Source organism: Cyprinus carpio, chromosome B17 (assembly GCF_018340385.1).
Source record: "Cyprinus carpio isolate SPL01 chromosome B17, ASM1834038v1, whole genome shotgun sequence".
Lineage (NCBI taxonomy): Eukaryota > Metazoa > Chordata > Actinopteri > Cypriniformes > Cyprinidae > Cyprinus > Cyprinus carpio.
Window position 1 is genome coordinate 27,632,307 of NC_056613.1, and position 11,365 is coordinate 27,643,671.

General features: G+C 41.0%; 1 long non-coding RNA gene across 1 annotated transcript; it reads right to left on the reverse strand.

The window, feature by feature from the left end:
• Window positions 1-6,389: 6,389 nt before the first annotated feature.
• Window positions 6,390-9,658, reverse strand: LOC109095535. Its single transcript, XR_006156929.1, has 5 exons — window positions 9,572-9,658; window positions 9,192-9,393; window positions 8,069-8,136; window positions 7,825-7,868; window positions 6,390-6,635 (listed from the first exon to the last, which is right to left on the reverse strand). It is a non-coding gene; the product is annotated as an uncharacterized LOC109095535 (long non-coding RNA).
• Window positions 9,659-11,365: the final 1,707 nt, after the last annotated feature.

The window sequence follows — 11,365 nt, forward strand, 5'->3', positions numbered from 1 at the left end:
AATGCCAAATTTTAGTATGTACTATACACTATACACACTGGAAATTATGTCAAAAACAAAGTACCCTGAAAGTACCTGAATGGTGCACAGTCCAGAAGTTTGGACATTTCTTGCAGTTAGTGGATCCCATCTTGGCTACGTTGTATTTTCTTTGGTACCCTGTTACATACTTCCTATACACGCTAATAAATATGAAATGATTGAGACTCGCATGTCCTTCCTCTAGGAGCTGTGTTTTTTTTTATAAAGGGGGAAAAAAAAAGCAAAGAGGGATCATCCTTATGACTTCATTATAGCGTTTCAGTTACTGCCATGAAAATGTGAAATGTTTACACTTTTTTTTTTTCTTCTCAGCACACAACATCCCAAAAGAATGCCGATCTTGACGCAGTGAGCAATAGAATAGAGGTGCTGGTGGCCAGCATTAAAAGAAGGTCCCAGCGCCTTTACAAAGACACCGATGGCAGCAAAGGTCGGGCCCGATCCGGCGCAAAATCAGAGAGGAGAAGGCCATTCTTAGCTCTGTTTGTTGAAAAATACAACAGTATGGTTCCAGATACAGAAAGAATCGCCTTTGACATCATTCTCTCTGACGAGACAGTTTGGCCATGGCAACTTTCACATGGTGGTATGTACACAAATCTGTTGACAATTTTGTTTAATTCACAGTAGCAAAAAAATAATTATGCCTTATCCCAGATTATCTCAGAAATTCTTTGAAAAATAATCATACTTATAATTGACTTATTTTTCCACGACTGTATCCCAGACGCTGTAGATTTGAAAACCAAGAGGAAGGCGTTTGATGTTGTGATGGCTATAAGGAGACTTGAGGAGGAGAAGAAGATTGTTCTTTCTGAGATGGCAAAGCATTGGAAATCTCTCTCCACTCGTGCAGACACACTCAAGGAGATGTCATGCCAGCTTTACAGTGAGGCATTGAAAAGTACACATTAAGTAATGCGTTGAAATACTATACTGTACATTGGAATTTTTTTTTTCTGATAATGTTTGTTTTACAAGGTGAGCTGTGGGATCTAAATGAAGAAGGGATCAAGGGTTTCCTCAGCTTAACTTTGAGAAAGAAGCAAGAAGTCACCAGAATGATGAAGCATGCAAGAGACTGTTATGCTAAAGTTTTGACTGGAACAAGTATGGACTTCCAGAATGATTGGGATGGATACGACAGTGACTCTGAATTGTCAGATGAGTTTTATGAGCTCTCAAGTGAGAAATGAGCATTAAGTCATTTTTGTTGCAGAGTTTCCTTTTTATTTTTTATTTTGTTTTATTTTTTTCTCCCACTCTAACAATGCAGCCCTATTTCTGATACCGTAGGGGGTCAGAAATGTTGCTGTGGGGGGCCACTACGGTCAAATCAACATGGAGGAAACACTGTTTGTGTGTCAGATATGCTTGAATAATAGTATTCATCATATCTACATGTGACATTACAACAATAATGAATGTAATTAATTTAAGTAACTGTTTTTCCAATAGTAATCTTCTGTTTATGGTAGAACAAAACTGTGCGGAAAAGTTTGCAGGGAAGGTGTAAATATGTGCATTGTAATAATAATAATAAACATAATTCCACTAATGTCATCTGCTTTGGCAAATCTGAGTTTTCTGACAGTTTTACATTGACACACAAACCCATTTTTTTTTCTGAAGTTGGACTCTTGCATCATCTCATGCTACAAATGGTCTCTGAAAGCATCCTTGACAGGACTTTATCAGCTGCTTCTCATGTGCAGTGAAAGTACATAGAGGTTCAACAAATGCAAAAACTGGCCCAAAACTTGAAAATGTGACTTAATTATATACACAATAGTGGTTATTATATACACACAATTAAATTTTTCAGAATTTGGATGTTTAATAGGGAAGCCTCACTGAATTACTTCAAGATTTGCTTTAATAACTACATTTTCCTGACTATATGAAAAAACCTACAGTTGAGTGTTTAAAAATACAGCCTAATAGCTCGTTTGACTAATTTGCATTTGTGTTTTAACTTGTACTGTTTGAAAAACAAAAAATATAAACCATACAAACAGAAGCATTTTTTTTTCATACATGTTATTTAATTTTCTAATATTGTGGTTGATAAATATTAATAGCAGAGACTACAGGGGAAAAAAAAAACATGAGCATATTTATGTGTGTGAGACTTTTGATTTAAAATCACATTAAATTATTCAATTTTTGGCACACTTTTTGCTCAGCCTTCTGCACACAGACACAAGGAAGCAGACAGACTGACTAAAACGACTGTCTGCCAGCTGCCTCACATCACAGAGGTCAGTTAATTCTCAGCACATAGAGACTCTTTCACCTAGATATCACACTATAGAGACTGTGTCTGTTCCCCTAACTAGAAAATACAAAAAACGTCCAAACGAAGTTAAGAGTAACAATTTAATTTAGGTTCAACAAATAAAAAACAAATGCAATACGAATAAACAAATGATAAAGCTTGGCTTACTGAATATCAGATCCCTTTCTACGAAAACACTTTCTGTAAATAATATGATCACTGATCATAATATAGATGTGCTCTGTTTGACAGAAACCTGGCTAAAACCTGATGATTACATTATTTTAAATGAGTCCACCCCCCTAATGCTGGATTAGTGTGTTGTGCTTGCACAGGGTGTGTGTGATGCGTCACGTGCAGTAGTGCGTAGAAGTACTTGTTGTCAGTGCATGTTGCATGTTGTGTGCTGCATGTTGCTCCTGCCTGCTACTCTCTGCTTTCAGCTACTGCCACCGGCTAGCCCCCCTAGTGGAGGTGAATAAGAGGAGCCGAGTGCGTAAGCCTCCTCCTGCCGGTACACAGCCTCTCTACCACCAAGACTCCTGCAGTGCCTCCACGTGGCCACACACGGATACTGGGTGCTGCGAGACCCCAGGCTAATCTGCAGGGGATCTCGGAGCAGCAGTGGGCCCCAGAGGCACGACGTGCAGGCCCACCGGCGTGTGGATACGCCCTGGCGTCTGCCAACCACTGCCCCCAGCTAGGGGTCAAATAGCATGGGCAGATAGGGCTCATAGCCTTGGATGGAAACCTGTCTAAGAGAAGGTCACTCTGAAATAAAATCGGGACTGTGAGGAGTTGCGCCCCACAGTCCACTATCAGCATAGTAAAGCCAACCATGGAGCACAAAGACATTCCAAATCCTATACTTCCAGCGGCGGGAGTCCGCAGGAACATCGCGGCGGACGGTGGTGCTGGTCCTCCTCCTGGAGGATACCATGACAACGGGACCTTAAACTCTGGGATTGTCCAGAAAGAAGAAAACAAACAACCCCAGGTATTTATTCAATACAGTGACGAAAAATATAGCATCAACAAGAGTTGGTTCAGTTGCTTTGACGCAATCTTTTTTGTTTAAAGTGCTATATAAATAAAGGTGACTTGACTTGGCAACTCACACATCTCATTTAACCATTTCACAAGCTGATGAAAGGGTCGTGACATGGGTCAGAAGGTATCAGATGTCATAAATGTTGAAACCAATCCATCAGCTCTGCGCCTATTGGTGTGTATATGGACAATACCTTTGGCTGGAAGGCCCATGTTGAAAGTGGGTGTAATCATTTAGAGCAAACACTCATGGTGAATCAGAGGGTTTTATATTATACAAGGCTGCATTACAGAGTATTTTAATATGAAGATTGTGGAGAGGAATAGAAACCAGTCTCTCCAGGCAAGCATAAATAATGGGGTCTGATCCATCTTTATTCTCCATACCAAGTATGAGTTCTTATCCTCTGGCAGAAGATATAGGTACCCCAATCTAAATGTAACATATCTAAACTATAGCCCTATTTGGACCTACAGTAGCTCAATTAAAACTTTAAATAATGTTGTTTGAGGCTGGTTGTGCAATAACTTCATGATATAATGCAAATGGTTGTGTGTTGCTCGTCACTGTTTGTGAAACATGAGCAATAGATTGTTACTGTGTGACGTGCTTCAGCAGGGTTGCCAACTCTCACGCATCTGGCGTGACACTCACGCTTGGACTTAAGCGTGAGATTGATGCTGAAAGCATAAGTGTCACGCCAGATGCGTGAGAGTTGGCAACCCTGGCTTTAGTCTGACTACATATCACTTTGTTTATGTTGTTTTTTATTGTAAGTATAGATCAGCTGTATGATAAAACAATATGTCAAGTGTTATGTGTGAAGCATTTGAACTCAAGGCAGATATCCCTCTGGGGACAATAAAGGAGGCTATCGCCCAAATCGCCCATCATCTGCAAACCATGAAATGTAAAAATTTAAACGTTGTAGTAGGACAAAATTGTCAACAGTGCTATAGCAAACACATCATTGGAAAGGTCTCAACATGGGGATTATTGTATTTCATTCTGAAGAGGATACATTACTCCTGCTTTGAAATATTGACCTCTGAACCTTGAACCCAGTCCATCTTTGAAGGCTTGTCATTCAGCAACAGAAGGTGCTAAACACATAAGACCAGCAGCTATAGAAAGCTCTGGGCCTCTACTGTCATGTAGATATGGTCACCAAAGTTTAACCACTGTAAGCACTGTCAAATATGGTAGTAAGCTATTTTCACCTATTTAACGATTACATTTTTAAATCTGATGACACCAGTGTGTTCACCATCCCCCAAAATCACAGGGTGTATAAAAAATTGTACACTTTTGACTTCTAATTATGAGAAATATACCAATATATTTAAACTACAACTCCCATAATAGACGCGCCACATAAACTGTCACAAAGCATGTGCGTTATTTCGGGGGGAGGAGGGGGGGGGGGTGGGGGGAGCAAACACATCATTGGAAAGGTCTCAAACTTAGGTCTCTGCAGAGCAAAAGTGGGTGTTTATCACCATGTGGGTGTTTTTAAACTGCTGGGTGTTTCTAAACCATGCAATCAAAATGATCCCCCTTACCTAACCCCACCCCTAAACCTAACGTCACTATTACATAAACCAATCATGTATCATGGTGTAAAAACACCTTGATCTAGTAACTCCCATTACTTTCCTGCAGAGACCTATATTTGGATTCTGCCGTGAATCACTATGGCCGTGAATGGTCTTCATTCCATTTCAAATTGCCGCCGGTCGACGAGCACACAATACATGAGACAAATACATGAAACTGTATTTTATTATTATTGTTATCTGTATTGTTTAAATCTTCAAATACTACGTTAGACAAAAACATTAATATAACGAATATTATGTTGTTGTTGTTGTATGTTATTGTTGTTGTTTTTTTAATTCAAGAAATGTTTTACAATAGTGCAAACACACATTTCTTAGAAAGCTAGAACATTTCACAAAAAGCATATATTAAACAAATGAAGTCAATTTTTTTGCTATATATTAATATATATATATATATATATTTTACGTCACTTCTGGAGTGTTGTTGCTGGTGACAAAACCAATGATTATATATATATATATATATATATATATATATATATATATGTATATATATGTGTGTGTGTATATGTGTGTGTGTGTCTGTGTATATGTGTGTGTGTGTGTGTGTGTGTGTGTGTGTGTGTACATTGAAGCGATACTGGCGTTAAAGACCAGCTGATCGCTGTCCGATTCTGTGAATGAATGCCTGCATTGCATTGTGGAATATAGGCTTTGAATACGTCTAGCTCGGATCATATAATAATATTCTGTATTACAGCATACTGTAATATTTCTCCGGTAATTAGACCAAAATAATATGCAAATAAAGAAATTAATACCATGATAACATCTAAATAAATATTGATAGTTATAGTTTAAAAAATATAAATAAACAACAAAAAAACCCAGCTTCCCTGGCCCATATAGATTGAAATAATAACATTAAAAGTGTAAAAAAAATGTATTGTCTTCTGCTTTTTACTACCCATCCGGGGGTAGACTTGCACACACACATTCAGTGTGTCAAAGTAAATGGAAAAGGCCACTAGTGCAGAAGCCAGGGTTTCATGTGCCTTGCCTTTAGAAGCATTTTTTTTAAAAAGCCTTTAGAAACTTTCCTGAATTAAAAAAACCATGCTTTCACATTTTTAGAGGCTTCTGGACCCTCTTGACATCTGGTCTTGGTAAGCCTGTGCATTTATCCACCCCTGCCTACCTCAGCTACCCTTTATACAGAAAATGTATGATTTAGCTGGTGGAATCAACTGTCTCTTCATGGTGTCAGTTAATATGATTGAAAACATGTCCCACCTTCCTACATATTTTGGTGCATCATATTGCAATATATAATTTGATGTGTTGAAGAATATTTCAGTTAATTGGCTAACCCACAAGGTGAATGGAAAGACATAAACAGAAATATAGTAACACTTTGATTTATTTGAACACAGCTTTTAGCAAGAATCAGTAATAAAGAAAAAAAAACAGCATGACAGCATGTTAGGGTGGAAACCATTGAAAGTGTGTAACGTGGCTCCTCCTTCTTATCTAAAATCATCACATGCGCAAACAGGATGGCTGTGCCGTAACAGCGAACTCGACAACTCATAGCAGGTATTCAACTCATACTGAATTGTAGATGAATGGGTGACGTCACACATGCTTGACACCTGGTGAGAACTGGCAGGCCGGCTCCCATGTCTCCTCCCAGATTTTTCCACTGTAAGTATCAGTAAAAAAAAATAATAATAACAACATTAGAACAGTGAAAAACAGAGGGGCCATTTTAACATAATAGTTTCACAGCATAAATAGTTGTAAAAAATTATTGTACGGCCTTGTATTTGTTTTTATACAAACCTATACATATATACTGTAATGCTTGATGCAATGTAACAGATAAACATCAGCCACTCCGATCTATGAAGTCATAGAAAGTTAACTAGCCAATAGCCTATATCAGTCAGCAAGGATGATCTTGGCTGATACAGATTTTTGCCAGTATATTGGTGAATGTCTACTTCCTACATATAATCACACAGGGGCTATTATGCATGGTACTGAAAAAGAGCAAGTGGCTAAATCCTGTAGACAATATTTGACACTGCATTTAATCCATCCTATACCAACAGTGTAACAAACAGAGTAATTAATAAACATGTGGGTCTCCAAAATTACAATATTGTGCAATATTTCAAGCAATTTTTTGTTGTTTTAATCTTGATGACAGCTGACAGCTCATGAAAACCAAAAATCATCAAATCACTATATTATAATAAAGAGGAATACAGAAATGTCGACCTTTTGAAAATAAATTTACAAATCTGACTTATCAAAAATTTTAATGCATACATTCTACTTGTTCTGGCTGCTTTTGCACAAATGACTGCATCAATGTGGTGTGGACGCCATCAGTGTATGGCATTGCTGAGGTGTTATGGAAGCCCATGTTGCTTTGATAGTGACTTTGAGGTTGTCTTTAATGTTGGGTTTGGTTTATATCATTGTCCTCCCTATGGGGTTCAGGTGAGACGAGTTAAGCACAGCAATACCATACTAAGCAAATCAGTTACTAGAAGTTTTGGCACTGTGGCAGGGGCAGAGTCCTACTGGAAAAGGAAATCAGCATATACATAAAGCTCGTCAGTAGATGGAACCATGCTCTAAAATCTCCAGGTAGAAGGCTGCATTGACTCTGGACTTAAAATATAGTGGACTTGACATTTCTCTCAACGCTGCTTGTTGGTTGCAAAACTTTGAGACCCACCTGTACATTTACACAGGTGTGCTATAATATACATTCCGACCTTATGTTCCAACCTTTATCCACCACCTATGAGATGGTTAAAAGTGGAAACAGAAAGGATATGTATGAAGGCAATATAAACCAATATAAAGCAGGTACATACCATGCAGAGCAAGGTAACCATTTCACCCTTACTTCTGCTTGCCCCTGCAGAAAGACACAAACATATAATCAGGTTTTGAATTTCATAATTTTTGGGGCAAGGCCACTTGGCTTTCATTTGAACTTAAATGGACTCAAATTACCACTTGCTTAAATGTTTAGTATTTTGTGATCTGTGAAATGCCAGATGAGCAACAGACAATGGAGAGATGTTGAGACAGCCCAATGAAAACTATATTTCTTACCTCATTTATCCTTCTTCCTGTTATGGAGTCGTATTTGAAAACTTTTTGCCTACTGCATTTCCGGCAACCTTAAATGACAAAAAATAAATATATTAATTAACCATGAGTGTCAAAAAACATTTAAAAAAAAAACTTTCTTAACTAAGATTCATAAAACCTGGGGAACAACATTAACCATTGTCCTTGAACTTTGAATATTATATTAAGGGCCATTCACACCAAGAACGATAACTATAAAAAAAGATATTGTTCTTGTTAATATGATAAACTATAACGATAACTACATGGAGAACAATATCGTTGGGGATCGCTTTTAAATCGATTTTGAGAACAATAAAAAGCTAACAGCCAGTAAGAACCCATCACATTTTAGCCATCACATTTATTAACACAAGGTGAGACTTTGCTTATCGTTGGTCAGTCTGGATGCTTTTAACGTTATGGTTATGGTAATAGTTATCGTTCCTGGAATGAACTGCTCTTTAGTCATCAAATTCAGTGATTTCATAGCCGAAATGTAGACTTATTATCATATAGCCTAGCCTAAAGGTTATTGAAGCAGACTTGAGAACAGTGGTGGGGGTGGGGGGAGGGGATAAGCTACCTGGGCTGCCCACTGATTTGTGTGTGTGTATTCATCTCTACTCAAGTGTGTATTGCCAATTGCTTGACTCCTAGAGTGCGTGTTCAGTACTGAAAGGTGTGTATGCAAGGACAAACTTCTTTGCGTATCAGACTGGCCACTGAAAATTACTCACTATTAACTAATTGACTGCACTTAAATTCACTTGAAGAATTCTGTATTTTAATGAATAATGATTACAAAAAAGGGGAAATTCATACATAGTGTGCTAAGACCATGAGATGGTCCTCACTACAGGACACAAGATCCAGGGGGAGTGTTTGGATCCAGATCCAACTCCTCCCTCTTTACATCTACCGAAACCTACCCGTCTCCACCCCCTGATTCCTAAACCCGCCCAGTTCCACCCCTAAACCTACCCATCTGCCAGAGCTCCACCCCTAAACCTATCAAACTCCACCCCCTAGATGTGGATCCAACCACGCCCCTTGGATCTTGTGTTCTGCAGTGAGGAGCTACTGAAGACCACAGTTCACTTACACTTTCTTTTTTTTGTTGGGGGTGGGGGAGAGACAGGGTATAAATCTAAAAGATAAAAGGTCTCATTTTCCTGGGCCTGAGACTGGGACTCAGCCAGGGCCAAGAACTGAGGCTGTGGCTCGGGCTGAGCCTGATGCTGGGGCTCGGGCTGGACCTGATGCTGGGGCTCGGGCTGAGCCTGATGCTGGTGCTTGGGCTGGACCTGATGGGGCTGGGGCCTGATGCGGGCTGATGCTGATGCTCGGGGGCTGCTGGGCTGGGCTGGACCTGATGCTGGCTGGGATGTGCTCGGGCTGAGCCTGATGCTGGTGCTTGGGCTGGACCTGATGCTGGGGCTCGGGCTGAGCCTGATTGGTGCTTGGGCTGGACTTGGGCTGGACCTGATGCTGGGGCTCGGGCTGAGCCTGATGCTGGTGCTTGGGCTGGACCTGATGCTGGGGCTTGGGCTGGACCTGATGCTGGGGCTTGGGCTGATGAGCCTGATTGGGCTGGCCTGATGCTGGGGCTCGGGCTGGACCTGGTGCTTGGGCTGGACCTGATCCTGGGGCTCGGGCTGGATGCTGGTGCTGGGATACCTGATGCTGGGGCTTGGGCTGAGCCTGATGCTGGGGCTTGGGCTGGGCCTGATGCTGGGGCTCGGGCTGAGCCTGATGCTGGTGCTTGGGCTGGGCTGAGCTGGGGCCTGATGCTGGTGCTTGGGCTGGACCTGATGCTGCTTGGGCTGAGCCTGATGCTGGTGCTTGGGCTGGCCTGATGCTGGGGCTGGGCTGAGCCTGATGCTGGGGCTTGGGCTGGACCTGATGCTGGGCTCGGGCTTGGGCTTGGGCTGGACCTGATGCTGATGCTGGGCTGGACCTGATGCTGGGCTGGCCTGAGCTGATGCTGGTGCTTGGGCTGGGCCTGATGCTGGGGCTGGGCTGGACCTGATTGCTGGGGGGGCTGGCCTGATGCTGGTGCTTGAGCTGGGCCTGATGCTGGGGCTTGGGCTGAGCCTGATGCTGGGCCTGATGCTGGTGCTTGGGCTGGGCCTGATGCTGGGGCTCTGGCTGGGCCTGATGCTGGGCCTGATGGTGGTTGTTGTGGGCCTGATGCTGGTGCTTGGGCTGGACCTGATCCTGGGGCTCGGGTTGAGCCTGATCCTGGGGCTCGGGTTGAGTCTGATGCTGGGGCTCTGGCAATGTCGTTGTGGAGTTCCCTACAATATTGTATGTGTATGTTAATTTTTGATATTCCCCCATCATAAAAAAAAAAAAAAGTTTAAAACTATCATGACCTACCTTCTTTGATCAATAAAAAATTGTAGGCCTTTCTCATGGTGGCCACAATTTTTAGGTTATCCTCAGTGGGTGTCAGATGGGTCACAACATCAGCCACCCACTTTCCAGAGGCCTTATCTTTCTTGGCGAAAAATAGAATTGGGACGTACCCCAATGCACTTAGTTTTTTTTTCACCTGTAATAAATAAATGCAGACAGCAAACATTAGTTATTCCCACTGCATTATTTTCCACCCTATTGAAAACAACTGCATTAAATACATTAGTGCTACTGTTTCTAATATACAGGTACACAATTAACATTATCAACCTTACCAGCTTTTCCCCTTAGAAACAACATTACATGATGTTTTATTAACAAAGTTTTGGAAGAGCATTTTCAAATAATCAAACCTTATTAGACATGAATGGAGCAAACTCTGCTAATCAATCCAATGAACGAGTTAAGAGGTGTATATATAACAACAAGCATACCTCTGTCCGTTGACAGTTTGACAGCATCCCTCCACCACCCCATCTCCTCACTTCTAGTCCTAAATACTTTTTAACAACGGGGGGAAGTACTCTGGGTTCTAGCAAAAATCCCAAACTTGGAGCCCTCCCCCGGACAGCACACACCAAATACTCATAATCTTTACTCTGTTTAATTGATGTAAGTTTGAAGACCAAGTTAGTACACACCAGCTAGAAAACACGGAATAGTGAACTCGGACACAACTTCAGAGAATAGAAATGTCATCAAAATATACAAACGGTAGCAAACATATGCTTAATCGTTTTGATTATGTGGGGGTCCTTGGAAATGTTTCTCCCACACAAAGGGTCCTTGGAACAAACCGTTTGTGAAACCCTGATTTATACAACCAATATTCATGTAATGTTGTGCTGGATGCTGATG